General features: G+C 39.5%; 1 protein-coding gene across 1 annotated transcript in view; it reads right to left on the reverse strand.

Annotated features, from left to right (window-relative positions):
- The window catches only part of SGMS2 (sphingomyelin synthase 2), a 173,020-nt gene extending 155,834 nt beyond the window's left edge, over window positions 1-17,186 (reverse strand). The window contains exon 1 of the mRNA XM_040476701.1: window positions 17,008-17,186. The gene's annotated coding sequence lies outside the window, so the exon portion shown is untranslated. The remainder of the gene's footprint in view (window positions 1-17,007) is intronic.
- Window positions 17,187-19,868: the final 2,682 nt, after the last annotated feature.

Raw genomic sequence — 19,868 nt, forward strand, 5'->3', positions numbered from 1 at the left:
TTGACTCATTTAGCCCTCATTTTCCTGATTAATCCTATTTCACAGATCAGGAAACTGCAGCAAAGGGAGGTCAAAAAATTTGATCAAGGTCACATAGCAGGTGGATTTCTGAGCTGGGATTTGCACTCAAGCTGTCACTATACTCTCTCTTATAGTCATTATAAGGAGGCCGGGTGGGGGTGAACCAAACATTGTTTTTGGCTAAAGAAAATTTTATTTTTGCTTTTTTTTCAATGCTTGCGATTTTCAATTTTCTTCATGTGGTAATTGGCTTTTTTCATTTCTTCTTTTGTATTGTTCACAATCTGTCCATTTTTTTCTTGGAGTCCTAAATGAACTTTATATTAAAAACTTCTTGCCTTAACAGCAATAAAATGTAATTTTATTTAATAAATTTTATTTTTTACAAGAGATGAAATCCCAGTTAACATTTTACTTTCCTAAGTAAAATTAGACAGAAGATTTATATAATAATTCCTTTTTCAAAAAAAAAAATGCACCTCTGCTCTCTCATCCTCACTATCAGGAAAGTCACAGCTATTATTTTCCAGTCCCTGAACTCAAAGTTCCATAAGACAAACATAGAAAAAGGGAAAAATGTGTTATGTAAAAAATCTGTTATGTCTATCATGTAAAATATCATTTCTGGATCCCTGTGAAATGAAATAAAAAGTTATTACTTATGTAAAAGGACTAAATTTACCTAAAATGCCACAAACAGAATATGACATAATTAATAAATAGACACAACTTATATTGCATTATTTTAAGGAAAAAAATCCAGCACGATTCATACTTTTTTTTTTTAAAGGTAAAAGTTAGTGGCCATACAAAGTATAAACAGGAATAAATAATTTTCAAGAATGAGTCCCTATAGAGTTCCTTTATGGAGATATCCAAAGGATTATTCAATTTTTAAAACAAAACCAAAATGTTTAAGAAATTCAAGAATTAGACACTCCCATTTTGAGACTTCAGAAACCAAGCCTTAGGAAAACAGCACAATTTAGGAATGTTGCCATCTAGTGTTCACCTTTAGAATTGGCCCCATAAAATTAATGTACTCTAAACAGATTATTTTAAAACGTAGTTAAGATCTTGTGACTCTTGAAATTGGAGCCAGAGATCAAGAGAGAGTTTCCTCAGGTAAATGAGAGTTTTTTTTAATTAAGAAAGAAGGAGGTTACTAAAGATGTGTGTGTACATACATGTGAGGACAGCAAATGAATGAGGATAGACAATGGAACAAGAAAAAGGCAAATACACAGGATCCTTTAGGAAGAATAAAAATGTGAGGAAAAGGTTGAGGGTAAAGTCTTTGAAGAGGTAGGAGAACAGAGCAACTGGTAATTGAAATGTATTGTATGTGAACTTAAAAAAATAAAATGTATTTTGTGTTTGCAACTGTTGAGGGATTTTTTTAGATAATAAAAGCTACCACTTGAGTGTTTAGTGAGTGCCAGAGATTCTAAGTGCTTTTCATGTAATACACCTTTGACTTCTATAATTACTCTGTTAGTATCTCCCATTTAAAGATGAAAAATTGAGGTACAAACTGTGATTTGTCTAAACCTAAAGGGCTGGCTCCAATGTCCATGTTCTTAATCCATGTGTTATTCCTCTTTCTTTCTTTAAAAAAATTTTTTTAATGTTTATTTATTTTTGAGAGAGAGGGAGAACACAAGAGGGGGAGGGACAGAGAGAGAGGGATACAGGATTCAAAGTAGGCTCTGCACTGACAGCAGAGAGCCTAACATGAGGCTCGCGCTCACCAACCATGAGACGATGACCCTAGCTGAAGTAGGGAACTTAACTGACAGCCATCAGGTGCCCCTGCTCTTTCTAAAATAAGTACAGGGGTGCCTGGGTGGCTCAGTCGGTTAAACCACCAACGCTTGATTTCAGCTCAGGTCACGATCTCATGGTTCATGGGTTTGAGCTCCGCACTGGGATCTGTCCTGACAGTGCAGAGCCAGAGGCTGCTTGGGATTCTCTCTCTCCTCTCCCTGCCCCTCCCCTGCTTGCACTTTCTCTGTCTCTTTCAAAAACAAATAAACTTTAAAAAAATAAGTACAGAATTTAGACTGAAGTCACTATATAACATTAGCTGGAAAGTTTAGTTTTATTATTTTTATTATCTGGAGCTGGTGTTAGCACCAATAAACTCATCTAACAAATGCTCGGTTTTCCCTTTTACATCTATGCTATACTCTTGTCAAACTTCAGTATATATACAAATATTACAGTACTCTAGTCTTATTTGTAAAGTATGTTTATTGACTTCTTTAGTAGTAGTGATTAACTTTGTCTCCTCCACTCGATCCTCTTTCTGATCACCAACCCAATTTTGGTCACTATTATGAGTTGAACTGTGTCCCATACCCGATTCGTATGTTGGAGTCCTACCCCAGTACCTCAGCATGTGATTATATTTACAGATAAGGTCTTTAAATAGGTAATTAATTTAATTGAGGTCATTACAGTAGCCCTAATCCAGTATGACTGGTGTCCTTTTAAGAGGAGATTTGGACACAGATGGTTACAGAGGCAAGACTGTGTGAATGCACAGAGACAGTGATCTATGCCGCTATCTGTAGGCTGAGGAGACAGAGGCCTCAGAAGAATCTGCCCCTGCCAACACCTTGGTCTCAGACTCCAGTTTCCAGAACTGTGAGAAAGATAAACTTGTGTTGTTTAAGCCACCCAATCTGTGGAGGTATGGCAGTTTATTATGGCAATACTGGCCAACTAATAGAGTCACTGTATTAATTGGGTCTTAGTTTGACAAAATACAAATACTCTTGCTAGTTTAGAAAGAAAAGAGAGGGGTGCTTGGGTGGCTCAGTCGGTTAAGCATCTGACTCTAGATTTCCGCTCAGGTCATGATGTCACAGTTCATGAGTTTGAGCCCCACATCAGGCTCTGCACTGTGTTAGCCCGGAGCCTGCTAAGAATTCTCTCTACCTCTCCCTCTGCCCCTCCTCCACTAGTTGCGTGTGTGTGTGTGTGTGTGTGTGTGTGTATGTATGTGTGTGTGTCTGTCTGTCTGTCTCAAAATAAATAAATAAACTTAAAAAAACTAAAAAGAAAACAAACATTTCTCAAAGGAAAGTAGATAGCTCAGAGAATCGTTAGAGGACTAGAGAGCCAGATTGGGAGGCTATGCACTTCAGAACAACGCCTGAGCCATGTTGTGAGATTGTGCCAGTAACAGCTCTGACGAAACCAGATGCTGTAGTGCAGGCCGCTCACTCTCCACCTGAGATGCCAGAACTTCTATCTTCTGATCATGATGTAACCGGGGCCCAAGGGTGCAAGAGCGCCTGGCTCCAGGGATCCGAAACAGACCAGGTTAGGCTCCTTGCTGCTGACAAAATCCAAAGGCAGAGAGATGAGTAATAGTGAAACAAGAAAGGAATTTACTTCGGTGAGGCCAATGTGGGGAAGACAGGGGATTAATAATGTCTCAAAGACTGTCTTCAAATACTTCTAAATTTATGTAAGGAAAAGTTTGGTGGGTATATGCAGGTGGCAGTAAACGTCAGGTAGATCATTGCCTTGGGGTCAGTTATTGCTCGAGGGGTGGTTTGGGTTCCCATCAGAGACACTTTGCCCAACAGGTCCTTTGACTGAGTTAAAAGTTAAGCTGGAAAGAACTTAATCACTTAAAAAGTACAGAGGTCAAAATGAAGGCAGTTAAAGTCCTCTTTCAATGAAAGTTAACATTTAAGCTGTCACCTTGGCAAAAACAAACAAACAAACAAAAAAGGATTTCTTGCAGTCCTTGTCTAGTCATGTAGCTCGTTTCTGGTTTGACGTCTCACTGGGGTGTGTGTGATTGGAGAAGCCTAGACTCCATGCCTGCAACCCAGCTGTGAGTTGAGTGTGGGAGAGTGAGTATTCTGACTTCCGCCTTGTGCAAGTGGATCAAAAGGCAGGAAAATGCCCAGAGAAAGGGTTCTTGAGAGGTGGTGGTATACCGGAAAAGGCACACAAAGGGAATCAACTTCAAAACCTCAGTAGTATGATTCTTTGACTAGCTGCTCAGGTGGTACATTTCTCTGAGACCTAGTTATTTCCATAGTCCTTAACCTTTTCTTGAATCTGTTTTTATTTTCACTGGATAAGACTCTCCCTCGTCTAGAATTGAACTATTAAGTGCAAATAGCTGGCCCCCTCACCCCACTTACCGTGTGCTCTTTTGTAAGAAAGAAAAAAAAATAGGTAGGTTAATATGAAGATGTTGGTTGCCAAATGTTCATTTATCCCACCTTATATTGGTACAAGAATCCACAGCTTTCCTCAGTGAGTCATGCCTTCCCCCTGTCTTTCTCTGTGGTTTTGTGGGGATAACATCCCTACTCTGCTACTCCTGCCTAAGTTCCAGAAGACTTACGGTTCAGTTTGGCCACAGAACATACCATATACCGTCCCTCCTCCCCAGCCCTGTGATTAGTTTGGAATAGGTAGGCACAGTGTCTGGGACAGACTAATGAGACTCAGTCCCAGGTCACTTCCTAGGACTTCTCTTTGGTTCTTCTCTTCTGTGGTTGCTAGGCTAGGACATAAGCCTTGGAGTTGCTGCTGACCAAACTGATGTTTCTTGATAAAAACTTTCCTGAGTGTAAAGATGACACAGAGGAAAGTAGAGCCAAGGAATAGATAGGAACGGTCCAAGTATCCCTTGAACACCTAGAACCAGCTGTGCCAATAGTCATTTTCAGCTTAAATCCATTTAAATGATTTCAGTAGCTTTCAAACAAAAGACTTGACTAATTTTGTTAGTTAAATAAAATAGTTAATTGCTGGGGCACCTGGGTGGCTCAGTCGGTTGAGCATCTATTTGACTCATGACTCAGGTCGCAATCCCATGGTTCATGGGATCGAGCCCCCAGTCAGGCTCTGCTTAAGATTCTCTCTCTCTCTCTGCCCCTTCCCCACTCATGCTTTCTCTCCCTCTCTGTCACTTTCTCTCTCTCAAAGTAAATAAATAAACATTTAAAAAAAGTTAATTGGTGGGGCGCCTGGGTGTCTCAGTCAGTTAAGCATCCAACTTTGGCTCAGGTCAGGATCTCGCAGTTTGTGAGTTCAAGTCCCGCTTCGGGCTCTGTACTGACAGCTTAGGGCCTGGAGCCTGCTTCAGATTCTGTGACTCTCTCTCTGCCCCTCTCCCATTTGTGTTCTGTCTCTCTCTCAAAAATAAACATTAAAATTAAAAAAAAAAGTTAATTGGTAAGCATAGATTTTTTCCTGAAAATTCTGCTTTAACAAACATTTGTAGTACCTCCTACTCAATGTCCAAATGAAAAAAACTTGGCCTTGTTTTTATACAAACTGTGTATACCCACCCCATTCCCCCCCTCCCCAGACACATACACACACACACACACACACACACACACACAGAGTAAGGGAAAATAGAGTAAATATATCAAAGATTTTATTCATCTTGGGTTCCTCTCTTTAGAGAAAATGACCTTTGTAGGATTTGATGAGAGATAAAACATACTTGCACATATTTTGTTGTATCTTTGCTTTGTCCAGATTAACTCTTGAATGTAATAGAGAATTATTTTTCTCTTTCTTGCAACCCAGTGTTTGGATGTCAGCATAATGTTAACTGCATTTATTTTGTTTCTTTTTAACATGTGTGGCTTCATTCTCTTTAGGTTTGGCCTTTTAGTCCTTCCCTACATCTGATTATTCCAAGGTAAATGCTGGAGCGTATATACATATTTGACAGAGGAGTATTACACTTTTATCTCTGGGTCTTCTGTAAGAATTTGTGAGTTCTATCAAGTAACAATAGTACTCTGCTCTACTTTGTTTCATCTTTTAGCTTGCAATGCCTGGTTTTAACTGTCCTTTGTCTTCCAATCAGAAATCAGATCCTGCTATACTAATCTTAAGAGCAACTGTTATATTGAAGGAAAGAGACCACTGTCACCAGTTTATATCTTTGGAGGAAATATTTCATTAAAGGTACTATGCCTGAATATTTATGGACTCTGGTTCTCCAGTTGCGTTTCTGCATAAATTACAAACTGAGACATAAATAGGGGCCCTAGAGAAACAATAGAAATAAGCACTGTTTTAGTCTGTTTGGGTTGTTATTACAAAATATCACAGACTGGGGGTATAAACAACAGACATTTATCTCTCACAGTTCTGGAGGCTGTAGGTCTTAAGGTCAAGGCTACAGCATAGCTGCCTTTCAGTGAGGGCCATTTGCCTGGTTCATAGCTAGTGTCTGTTTGTTGTGCACTCACATGGTGGAAGGGGCTAGCGATCTCTGTGGGGTCTTTTTTATAAGACACTAATCCCATTCATGAGGGCTCCCCCCTCATAACCTCAATCCCTAAGGGCCCCACCTCCTAACACCATCATCTTTGGAGATTAGGATTCAACATGTGAATTTTGGGAGGACACAAACATAGCAAGCACTAGGACACATTAGTGGGAAGAGATTCGTCCCTGATACTCCACAGTGCCTTCTTTTATTCCAGTTTTTCCTTTAACATTAACTCTGTGTTTTATTGGACATACTGTCATTAGACATACTGACATAGTGTGTCTTTTCATATCATCTTGAAATGTGTTCTCATAATTCCAAAACAAAAACTCACTCCTAAATATTTAGATTCTTATTCTACAACTCTGCTTTTACGAATTTCATTTACTAAAATATCTGTATGGAATAATTTTCACGTGACTATCTGGAAGTTGTGTCCAGTAAAGTCAACCAAGAATACAACTGCTATGTAAGAAGTGAAGAGCTCTGATTTTAGGATCCTATGCATCTTACGTTGCTAGCCTGCTCAACCTAGAAAGGGATGGATACTAAGGTGGGGGTGATTTCCTGCTTTACAACATAATAACACAAGGTCTGGGCTTCTGATTGGCTTGTTTGATATGAATGCATGGGTTTCTTGGAATCTTACCTCACAAACACTCAAACCAGTGTGGCCAACTCAGTATTCTGGACATCCAGGGAGAAAAGAATTGGGGATGAGGGGGGTGGCAGAGAAGAAGGAAAGAGAAAAGGAGGAGGAGAGAAAGAGAATTGTGTTGAACATTTTATCTTTTGTAAATAATTAGTGTCCCCAAGCTTGTAAATAAAGGATAATATTCCCTGACTGACATTAGGATCTTGTTTTAATATTAGGAATTTATAATTCCCTAATTGCTATTGATATTTGCAGGCTAAATGGAGCAGATGTGCTTTTAAATTAGATTTGCCAATTATAAACAAATGGATGCCTCAAGTTCAATTCAATTTTTTCTTAGTTCCTTATTGTATGAAAGTATTCTAATTTTGTTTACTGCAAGAAGTATATGCACAGTTAAATTGGCATTTCTGTGATTAAATATTTCAAAACTTCTTTTATTTGATTTTTAATTTTTACTGAGAAAATGGTTATTTCCAAAATTAAAAGAAGGCAAGTGATTATAGTAAACAGTAAAATTCTTTAAGTATTTATAAATAAATACCTGTATTTTCTTTAAAAAGGGTCATTTCTGAAAGATACCTGTATTTATAAATATAATTTAGTCACAATATGTTAACTTTATGCAATAATTTTTCAAATGATTTATATATAAATTTAAAAATTTACTTTTGAGAAAGAGAGAGAGCACACATGTGCACAAATGGGGGAGGGGCAGAGAGAGAGAGGGAGACACAGAATCCAAAGTAGGCTCCAGCTCTGAGCTGTCAGCATAGAGCCTGATGTGAGGCTTGAAGTCATGAACCGTGAGATTGTGACCTGACCCAAAGTTGGATGCAAAACCGACTGAACCACCCTAGAGGCCCTCAAATTATTTATATATTTTTGTTTACCTATCTAACAAACTACTTCAAACAGTGGCTTAAAACAACCACCATTTCTTATGCCTCACAATTCTGTGGATTGGGATTTGGCTATGGCTTTCACTACTAGGACTAGAATGTCCAGGTTGATTTCTTCACTCACATGTCTGCCATTTTAGCTAGGATGGATTAAATGATGAGGTTTGCCTCATATATTTCCATTGCGGTCAGATATTTGGGGCTTTGGTTCTCCCTGTTGGTCAGATTCCTTGGTCTTTTCCATGTAGTATCAGAGCCTCTCTTTCTCCATGTGGCCTCTTCATACTGCAGGACTTTGGGCAAGGCAGCCAGATTTCTTAAATTGTCAGGCTCAAGCCTGGAACTGACACAGTCACTTCTGCTACATTCTATTAGCTAAAGTGAGTCATAGCGTCAGCCTAGATTCAGGGTGGGAGAAGAGCACACAAGGAGGTGAATACCAGGAGAGGTGTTCCTCAGGGGAGAGGAGGTACTTTGTGGAGACTAGATACTGCAGCACATGTGTCCCTTGACAACATCATTTTCTGGAAATTCAATTGTAAAATTGAGTATCTCTCAGGGTGTATCTTTCATGTAATCTGAGGCTTAAGAAATGCTTTTCAGCAAAGAGAACCTGGTTTAAAAAATTTGAAAGACAGTGCAAACAATAGCCCTTCTCTTGAGCTTATAATGGCATGCTAAAACCAGTTCGGATTTTGCCATATAAAAACTTAGTTTAACCCACATTTCCCACACATTTAAGTGCATTGAACTGTGCCTGGCATTTAGTAATCACTTATAAATATTTGTTGAACCAGATTTATCATAGGACCCTTTTCCACAAAACACATGTTGATGGTTACAAAGAATTAATGTTTCCAACAGAAGGAACTTTGGGAAAATAGGTCTATTATGTAAGAGAAGAGTACATGATTCTGAGTTTCTTCCAGACCTACAACCCCCATCTAGCTGCTTTCTAATGAATTAATTGTTGTATCTTAGACTACAGAACCCCACCTCCTGGTTGCAGGTGATTAGACTCCAGATAGACACCTGACCTAGAGGCACCTGTCTGCAGGCTGGCCAGCAACTTAAAAGATATCCTGGCATGGGAGCTTTTACCAGTAGGAGTAGCCTAAATTGGATTGTGATAAGGAGATCCAATTAGATCCCTGTCACTTGGATAGTTTGTGAGAAAACCAGTTAGTTGGTAGAGGTAGAAGTAGTAGAAGCAGGAGTAGAGAATAAATAACTTTCCATTCTCCAGAGCACTAGGGTGCTATATATTTTTCTTATCCTATTTGTGTGGCTGCTGAAAGCTCCTCTTCTTTCCCTTTCTTCCCCCATCTTTAGGATAAAACCCTGTTAACTAAGGTAGTCACCCATGTCTCCATTTCCTACTATCTGAAAGAGCCTAATTAGTACATGATGTCAGGGAGTGAGACCTATATTCTCTTATTCAGAATAAGAAAACAGTGTGTTCAATTGCACAGTCAGGGGAGAAGCACCAGTATGACATGGCCTTTTGCAAGCATGCAAACACAGCAGGAGCTCCCACCAGTGGGGCCAACCACAGGTAGGACAGAGTCAGCTGGCAAAGGACCTGCTCAGTGTTTTCAAATGTTGTAGGAAACTCTTTGATCAATAGCTGCAGAGGAAGCTGGCTACAGGTGAGGATTTTTCTTTAAAGAATCTCAGAAATATATGATGAAAATTCTAGTCTGGACATGTTATTTTTCCCCATTGACTACCAGAAAGGAAAATGAGAAAATTAATTATAGGAGGAAGGTGCAGGTGGAAGGAAAGAGCACATGGACACCAGGGAAGCTGGAATTGTGCAGATTTCACTAATTTCTAAAGCAGGGTTCTTCTAGGGAACAGTGGAAAATGAGGAGAAAGGTTTGCTGGCCACTAGTCTAAGGCTATGTTGCAGTCAAAATGCAACCCCTCCCTACGGTACTAGGAGAGGAGTGGGGAACAGCACCCAGAAAACTCAGTTTATGTCCACAGACATAATGTCTAGAACATTAGTGAGATGATGTAGGATACTGACAGGAGATCCAAACAGCAAGCTACTCAGTGGGCATGGCCACAATTCTCATGAGGCGGAAGAAAATTGAGATGCCAGGAATAAACAGAATTTGCCTGCTGTTGTCCAGACAAGCTCAGTGGATGCCCAGCATTTGGGGATTTATCAAAAGAGAGAAACATGTTTGCTTTGGGGTGTCAAGATTCTTTTTTTTTTTTTTTAATAAATAGTCTTTACTTTTTAGTATATGTGCTGCTGAAGCAAGCACAATAGTCTTTATTTTTTAAAAATAGCTTTATATTTACAGGTAAATGAAACAGGTGGTACAGAGTTCCCATATATCCCCACACTCAGCTTTCCCCATTGTTAGCATTTATCTTTGTATGAGACATTGTTACGCTTAATGAATCAATACTAATGCATTATTATTAACTGGTTTATTTGGATTTCCTTAGTTTTTAGGTTTTTCCCTGATTTCTTTTTCTGTTCTGGGCCCCTCTCCAGGACACCACATTACATTTAGTTGTTTCATGTCTTCTTAGGTTCCTTGTGGCTGTTACAGTTTCTCAGACTTGCCTTGTTTTTGATGACTTGGGCAATTTTGAGAAGTACTGGTGAGGTATGTTGTAGGTTGTCTGTCTAATGGAATTTGCCTGATGTTTTTCCTCATGATTCGACTGGGATTTTGGGTTTCCAGAGGAAGATCACAGGGGTAAAGTGTCATTTGCATCACTTCATACCAAGACTGCACCCTGTCAACATGATTTATCACTGCTGATGTTGATCTTGCTTACCTGGCCGAGGTAGTATTTGTCAGTTTTCTTCACTGTGAAGTTACCCATTTGCTTTCTATTTCCATAATGTAGAAGAAGGGGGTACAGCCCATATTTAAGGAGTAGAAATTTATGCTCCCTCTCCTTGATATTTGAGTATCGACATAAATTATTTGGAATTCTTCTGCATGGGAGATTTGTCTCCTTTCCCCACTCATTCATATATTCAATCATTTATTTGTCAGTTTGGACTCAGAGATGTTTATTTTATCCTTTGATAATCCTATATTACTTTATTTATTTTGTTCCTCAAATTTTTCCAGCTTTGGCTGTTGGGAGATCTTTCATTTGGCTCCTGTGCTCCTTTGACAGACCTGCATGAATATGGTATTCTGCTGTTTTTTTGGTTTTGTTTTTGTACTTCAAAAACACTCTGGGGGCTCCTGGGTGACTCAGTCAGTTAAACCCCTGCGTTAGGCTCTGCCCTGACAGTGCGGAGCCTACGTGGGATTCTCTCTCTCCCTCCCTCTCTCTCTGCCCCTCCCCTGCTTGCTCGCTCTCTCCCCCCCCCCATCAAAATAAATAAATAGACTTCAAAAAACAAAAACAAACAAAAAACACTCTGACACTCTGAGATGTTCCAGGCTCATCTTACATGTTTCTTTGCTTGTCCTAGAATCAGCCATTTCTCCAAGAAACTCTGGTTCCTTTTACTGGAAATGGTATTAGAAACCAAGATCTGGGCATTAGGTATACTCACTGCTACCGGGATATTGTTTCTTCTGAGCCCTCTCAGCTTCCAGAGCAAAGTAACATATGTACATCACTTAGGTATATGCCCATATCTATAAATATTTCTATATGTAATCATCTACATCTGTATTAAATTAAACCTGAGTTATTACAACGTCTCCATTCGAATCCATTACCAAATCCATTACCTCCTCCCATCCAACCCCCACCTCTTGTTTATCTGAATCTCACTCCAACGGTGAGAAACTTGGCTCCTACTTTGTGCCATCCACTTGTTTAATTCCCTTGCACATGTACAGCAGCATCAGAATTGTTAACCTGTCCCCTGATGGGGAATGACTTTACCAACTAGTACAGTGATTATGTGCAGTTCCTTTTATTTTTTTTAATTTTTTTAATGTTTACTTATTTCTGAGACATAGAGAGACAGAGCATGAGTGGGGGAGGGGCAGAGAGAGAGGGAGACACAGAATCTGAAGCAGGCTCCAGGCTCTGAGCTGTCAGCACAGAGCCTGATGCGGGGCTCAAACTCACAAACCATGAGATCATGACCTGAGCCGAAGTCAGATGCTTCACCGACTGAGCCACCCAGGCACCCCTACAATGACTAAATTTAAAAAGACCAACCTGTTGGCAAGAATGTGGAGCCACTAAAATTCTCATGCACTGCTGGCAGGAATATAAAATTGTACAACCACTTTAGAACGTGGTTTTAGCTGTTTTTCAAAAAAAATTAAACATATGCCAGCCATCCTCCTGATACTGATACTCCTAGGTATTTACCCAGGGGGAAAGAAAGCAAATGTCCACACAAAGACTTGTTTATGAATGTTCATGGCAATTTTATTTGCAATAGCCTCAAACTGAAATTACCTTCAACAGATGAATAAACAAATCATGGTATATACATGTTGTGAGTTCAGCTAAGCTACTCCGTGATATTCTGCCTTGGCACCTATTTTGTTTTCCCAAGGGACCTGCAGGGACCTTAAACTACACTAGTCCTTCATGCAAGCATATACCCTAGACAATTGCCTGCAGAGTCACAAGCAAAAGTAAGTTCCTGATATGACTTCCCTAACTGCCCTTGTGATCAATAGTCTCCCCAACCTCTCAGGACTTTCCCCTATGTGTCACTTAGATGACCCCCCCCCTCCAACAGAGCTTACCCAAACCCTGCTCTCTTTGATTTGAATGGATCAGTTTGGGGTTAGCCTGGGAACCCCAGAGCATTCCACCTGGGGATCCTAATAGAGGCACTTGCCCCAACCAGTCTTGCCTCTTTCTCTGCCTGCACCCTGCCTAGCATGGCCCCTCCAAGTGAGCCATGTATTTCCTCAAGGACCTATGAGTAATAAACTTCTTTACTTCACTGTCTTTTGTATTCTGTTGTTGAGCCACAAGTCACCATCCAGCACCCTGTGCTCTGCTTAACAAATGTTAATTTAATGAAATCATAACACTGTACAGTGGAATACTCATCAATAAAATGGAATAAACTATTGATACACGCAACAACATGGATGAGTTTCATCATGATTATGCTGTAAGAATCTAGGGAAAAGAATATATGCTGCGTTTGGTGCTGCTTCCCATTACTTATTACTCAGCTACTTTCACAGAAATTATTAACACAAAGTTTCACATATAGTGAAGTGCTTGAAGATAACTTGTGATTTTTATTAAATTGTTCTCAGGTTCAAATGACACCTAAATTAAGAACATAGAATAATTTTATTTTTATTTTTTTCAGTGAGACAGAGAGAGCAAGTGTGCACAAGGTGGGGAAGGGCAGAGGGAGAGAATCCTAAGTAGGCTCCATGCTCAGCAAGGAGCCTGACAAGGGGCTCAATTTCATGAATGTCAGATCATGACCTGAGCTGTAATCAAGAGTCAGATGCTTAACCAACTGAGCCGCCCAGGTGCCCCAAGAACCCAGAATAATTTTAGAACCGGAAGAATTCCTTAAGATGAATTTATCCAGTTGACTCCCCACCCCTGTCTCCACCCCAGAAGTTACATGATTTACCTGTCTAATTAGAAAGCCTAGAATTTTAGCAACTTATTTCCACTCCCTGTGAAAAAGATCTCCTCTGAATTATGAACAAACCATAATTCTAAAATATAACAATTTTTAGTAGCTGGTCTTATGAACTTTATTATTTGGGGGCTTTTTTCCTAAGGAAACAAATGACAATAACCACAAGGAAATGCTTTAGATGAAATTGATCAGTGAAGTTTCAGGGATTTTTTTCAGCCCTATTTCTCTTACCTTGTTCTTTTTAAATTTTTTTTTTAATTTTTTTTTCAACGTTTTTATTTATTTTTGGGACAGAGAGAGACAGAGCATGAACGGGGGAGGGGCAGAGAGAGAGGGAGACACAGAATCTGAAACAGGCTCCAGGCTCCGAGCCATCAGCCCAGAGCCTGACGCGGGGCTCGAACTCACGGACCGCGAGATCGTGACCTGGCTGAAGTCGGACGCTTAACCGACTGCGCCACCCAGGCGCCCCTTTTAAAATTTTTTTAAATGTTTATATTTGAGAGAGAGAGAGAGAGAGAGACAGAGTGCAAGTAGGGGAGGGGCAGAGAGACAAGGAGACACAGAATCCGAAGCAGGTTTCAGGCTCTGAGATGTCAGCACAGAGCCCTATGCAGGGCTCAAACTCATGAACCACAAGATCATGACCTGAGCCAAAGTCAGATGCTTAATCAACTGAGCCACCCAGGCACCCCTCTTATCTTGTTCTTTATTCAATCAAATCCCCCTGGTGGAGAAGATATGCCTTACATACCTTCATGTATCTTCCCCACATAACGCAAAATGTGAAGAAATGGAATTGCCTCGACTAGAGAGGTAACTTGTCTACAAACTGATCTCTTGGCAAGCCCCAGAGACTTGTAGTAAGTAGGAGGAAGAGAATTTTCCAGAATCTGCAGTGATTCCTTCCAGACAGAAATAAAATATCCTGGCCTGCTTCCAAATTGCTGAGAAACTGGTGGGGATTTAACTAACAATAGGAAGCGTGGAGGGTGAATAAGATCCTACTGCACATTGCCTTTGGCTTGTGCAGCAACTTAAAAAACATTTTTTAAATATTTATTTACCTACGTTTTGAGAGAGAGAGAGTGAGCACAAGGCAGGGAGGGACAGAGAGAGAAAGGGAGACATAGAATCTGAAGCAGGCCCCAGGCTCTGAGCTGTCAGCACAGAGCCTGACATGGGGCTTGAACTAGAAACCGTGAGATCATGACCTGAGCCAAAATCAAGAGTTGGATGTTTAACCAACTGAGCCACCCAGGTGCCCCACTTGTGCAGCAACTTTTAAATTCTGTTTATCCCAGATGACCTACTGAGACTGATGCTCCAATACTAGTGAGGTAAGTGATGGTATTACCAAGCTTATGTAACTATTACCCTTTTACTGGGAGTACCTGAAAGGGTTAAAATACACTTTGCTCTGGGGTTCCCAAGTTTTATAGCTCTTTGGTTTAGATTAAAATATTTGCTTTGCTCTTCTCAGTTTTGAATGACTTTTGGAATATTCAAGGTTACGAGGGACAGTATCTCAGATATCTAGGAATGCACATTCATTATTTAGAGCAGTAGTCCTCAGAGTATGGGTCCTCTCTTGCTAATGGCTTTGCCTCATATTTACCTGAGAGAATAAAGTCCCTCAGTGGAAAGTCCCTCATCTTCCACCTCCTATACAATGGGTTGGCATCTGTGCCTATCTTCTCCTTTTACTGTATTTTGCAGGAATTACCTACTCCCTGTCAAAGGCCCATCTTCACTTGTGCCCTGGATTCCAACCCCCAAGGGCTTCCATCCATCAGTCACCTTTGTTCTGTGTTGGGTCATTCTCATCAGCATACAATTTGCTCTGGGTTAGCCTTTTTTTTTTTTTTTTTTAAATATCCTACCTTGATTCTGTATTGTCTTTCAGCTATGTCTCATTTCTCTTCTTTTTTAAGCCAAACATTTTTTTTTTAATTTATTTATTTTGAGAGAGAGAAAGAGAGAGAGAAGAGGCAGAGACAGAGGGGGGTGGGGTGGAGAAAGAATCCTAAGCAGGCTCCATGCTGTCAGTGCAGAGCCTGATGCAGGGCTCAAACTCACCAACCATGAGATCTTGACCTGAGCTGAAATCAAGAGTCAGAGGCTTAACTGACTGAGCCACCCAGGTGCCCCTAAGCCAAACATCTTAAGGGCTGTTCCCACATGCTCACTTCATTTGACCTCTAATTCAGTCTTAAAAAATTTTTTTGTATGTCTATGTCAAAATTATATATCCAAATAGTTTAGAGCCAAATAATGCTATAAGGAATTTTAAGACAAAGAGCAAACCCCTGGTCATCTTCCTCTCTTCCCCCAATTTTCCTGCCCTAGAGACTCTTAAATCTTTCAGGTAAATCTCTTGGTACGTATCTCCATATCTTGAAATAATAGGTGTATTGCTATTCTTGGTCTTTATGTTTTAAGCAGTATCTATTGGTTTCACACCATAGAAAATGAAGATTTATCTATCCCTCTTTCTTCTGGCACACATGCACGCGCGCGCGCGCGCACACACACACACACACACACACACACACACACACTTCTTTCACCCCCTTAACCACTCCATGTGGTGATACTGCAATTTTGTTAAGGTTTTATTCATAGTTTATATTATTATCACCAAGTATGTGTGATTTAAAGCTTAGCCAAGTAGTAAAACTATTACCATTCTTCCTTTCCACCATGATAGTAGTACTCTGGAGATAGTTTCTTTTTTTCTCTTTCTTCGTGTGTGTGTGTGTGTGTGTGTGTGTGTGTGTGTGTGTGTGTGGCTTTCTTTGTAGAGTTCTTTATTTTTTTTCTCTTCTTAAAAATAAGTATCCTCTTATGTGAAAAAGAAAAAGTAGAGAAATGCACCCATGCTTTTTTTTTTTTTTTAAGGAATACTTCATTAAATGGTTATAGCAAATACTTCTGGTGCTGCATGCATATTCCCTCAGCCCTTGCTATTGTAGAAAATATCATCTTGACTTCCACATGTGAATATACCTCCATTTATTTGCATGAAAGCTTTCTTTGGGACCAGTGCCCTCTCTACCTATGGGCATTGCAATCCAAAATTCCAAGGGATGAACACTCTTCTCCCTAGGCGGCATCCTTGAATAATGACTCCCCAGCTCTCTCCTCTCGGGTAATATATTTTGAAGCATGTGTTCAACACTGTTTCTTAGAGTTACTCAGTGGGATTAAACTGAGTTACTCACAATGGCTGCTTTATTGACTTCCTTCATGTATCATGTTCCCATTCACCAATGGTGTTTCTTGGACTCACCTCCCAAATAAATAATGTGTACTCAAATCCTTCTTTCCATGTCCTGCTTCTTAAACAACACAAACTAAGATAATTAGTGCTGAGTATTTCCTGTTATATCACATTTTAAGGTACATGATGTCTGGTGTCCCAGTTTTAGAAGATGCTAAAATTGATAAGTGTGTGCAGATGGTACCAGCCTGATCCCTCCATTATAAAATTCCCTTTCCTGCCTGTATTAGTCAGGGTTTTCCAGACAAACAGAACCAATAGTATAGATAGATAGAGATTTACTATAAGGAATTGACTCACGTGGTCATGGAGGATGAGAAGTCCTAAGATCTGCAGTTAGCAAGCTGGAGATCCAGGAGAGCTGATGGTATAGTTCCACTCCAAATCCCAAAGCCTGAGAATCAGAAGAGCTGATGGCATAAGTTCCAGTCTGAAGGATAGCAGGCTTGAGACCCAAGAGCCAATGTTTCAGTTTGAATCTGAAGGCAGGAAAAGACCAATGTCTTAATCAAGGAAGTAAGGCAGGAGTTCCCTCTTACTTGCAGAAGAGTCATCTTTTTAGTCTAATCAGGCCTTCAACTGATTAGATGAGGCCCACCCACTTTATGGACAGCAATCTACTTAGTCTACTGATTCAAATGTTAATCTCATCCAGCAGTACCCTCACAGAGTCACCCAGAATAATGTTTAACCAAATATCTGGGCACCCTGTGAACCCATTCGGGTTGACACACAAAATAAACCATCACACTGTCTTCCACCTAATACTTTTAGCAGACACTAATGATTATTGCCTATGTTAATTGCCTCATCAGGTGCTTAAAATGGTGATTTTTAAATGCCAACATTCCTTCTGCATTTATTAACTAGAATTCTATCAGTATGAACCTTTCCTCATCAGCTATTTGATTACTCTGAATACAGTTTGTACAGAAAGGCTGTGATAAATTTCTCCTTTTTGATGACTTACTTTTCTAAGCAGTTATTACTAATACAACCACAAACTCCTTGTCAGTTGTCTGAATCATTTTCAGTATGGTCATTCCCATCAGATGCTATATTAATTTTATCTTCCTAAACTAGGCTCTCCAAGGGCCTTCTGACTTCTTGGAGAGCCTTCTGACTAATTATCCTCTAGACCTGGTACATGGCAGTCATTCTCAGATCTTCCTTCACCATAAATCTGGGAATTCCTTTTGACTGTTTCCTGTGTGGAAACATCTATTTTCTGAATGCCCTCTTTCCATTAGGTGGAGCACATCCTCCAATATTTCCTTGAGAAAGGGTGTATGATAATTCCAAATTCTAGGTGGGAAATGCCTTTCTTTTGGAACTCTGAAGGTATTGTTCTATTTATCTTCCAGCTCTCTGTGTTTTTCTTAGTACCTTCAATTCATTTTCACTCCTGATTCTTTGTTTTTGAACTGTCCTTCTCCTTCGAAGTTTGTAGGATTTCCAGGCAACAGTACTATGCATTGTACATTCAATTTCTATCTTTTGAGCTGGACATTCAGGGAAAGACTCCAGTCCTTCACTTCTAGAAAATTTTGTTTAATGATTTACTTAGTTATTTCCTCCTATGATTTTTCTCTTTCTGGAATTTCTAATATGTGGATGTTGGATTTCCTGGACTATTCTTTTAAAAATTCTATTTCTATTTTTTGGGGATTTTGCTGTGCATTCTGGAAGCTATCTTCACCTTTTCTTCCATTTCTGTTATCTTGTTTTTAATTTCCAAGAGCCTCATTTTAATTCTGAATACTTGTGGCATTGCCATTTCACTGATAAATCCTTCAATATGTAACTCTAAAATTACTCCCTTAAAAAATATAACAATGTTATTATCACCAAAAAATGTAACTCTTTACTATCAAGAATCCAGGTACTCTTCAAATTTCCTCTATTGCTGTGTACATTAAAAATTCTTCTCTATGTGAGTCAGTCATGAAATAAGTTTCACATGGTTCAATTGCTTAATACCTCTCAAGTTTTCTTTTAATCTTCAGTTCTTCATTTGTTTTTTTTTTTCCTTCTCCTTTTAATTTAATTATTGAAGAATCAGGTCCTTATGTAGAGATTTCCGCAGTTTGGATTTGGCTGCTTGCATTTATGGTGATTTTACATCTTTCCTCTGCATTAACTGTAAACTGGTAATCAGATCTGAAGGCTTGATTAGAATCAGGGTTGAATGTAAGGGGCATTAATACCACAGGAGGCAAAGTGTCATCAGGAGGCAAAAAAGTTCTGATGTCCTTTATTGTCATGATGTTAGCAGCCATGAGCAGCATTGTCTTTATACATTATTTCATTAGAAGGTACAAAATGGTGATATTATAATTCCATCTTTCCTTCATCTATTAGCTGTATTTCTACAAAGAGAACTTCCTCTCATCAACTTTTTTCATTACCTTACTTACAGTTAGTGCAGGGAAGGCAGGGTAAATTCTTTCCTTTTATTTACCAGTTTCAAAATAATGAGTTGACTCACTAGCATCCTCCAAGGGTAGCAATGAGTTGTCTTTAATTATAATCATTATGAACACGGACATTTAAACATATTTGGTTTATTTCAATACCTTATAGTTATTATCCCTTTAGTGCTCTCATCTAATTGTACCATCTTTGACAGGAGAAAACTTCTTAAAGTTGGCTTCTGAGTCCTTTTGACATAATTCTAGTGGGTTTTTTTTGTTGTTGTTGTTTGTTCAACCCTAGTGTTTTTTGATGATTTCCTTGTTTCTGGTTTGACAAGATGTTGCAGGCTCATTTGCATGACTGATGTCTGGAATCATGAATTTGAACTGAGAGTATCAATATAAAGTCATGATGTATTTTAACCCTAAAAATGTCTTTCATTGGGAAAAGCTCACAAATATGGACTGAGAAGCAATGAGTACAACTAAAAGCCCAGACTGTGATATCTTTATACCATTTCCCTTTAAATACCATTTCCTAGGACTCCTTGAAGAAATGGCTGGGGCGCCTCAGTGGCTCAGTCTCAGGTCATGAGCTCATGGTTTAGGGATTTGGAGTACCGCATGCGCTGTGAGCCCAGAGGCTGCTTTAAGATTTTCTGTCTCTGTCCCTGCCCCGCTCTTTGAGAATTGAGAACTATATCGAAATTCAATTCTATATACAGACTTCAAATTAAACAGCCCTTA

The sequence above is a fragment of the Herpailurus yagouaroundi genome, unplaced genomic scaffold, assembly GCF_014898765.1.
Source record: "Herpailurus yagouaroundi ecotype Mexico unplaced genomic scaffold, PumYag 28, whole genome shotgun sequence".
In the NCBI taxonomy this organism is placed as follows: domain Eukaryota; kingdom Metazoa; phylum Chordata; class Mammalia; order Carnivora; family Felidae; genus Herpailurus; species Herpailurus yagouaroundi.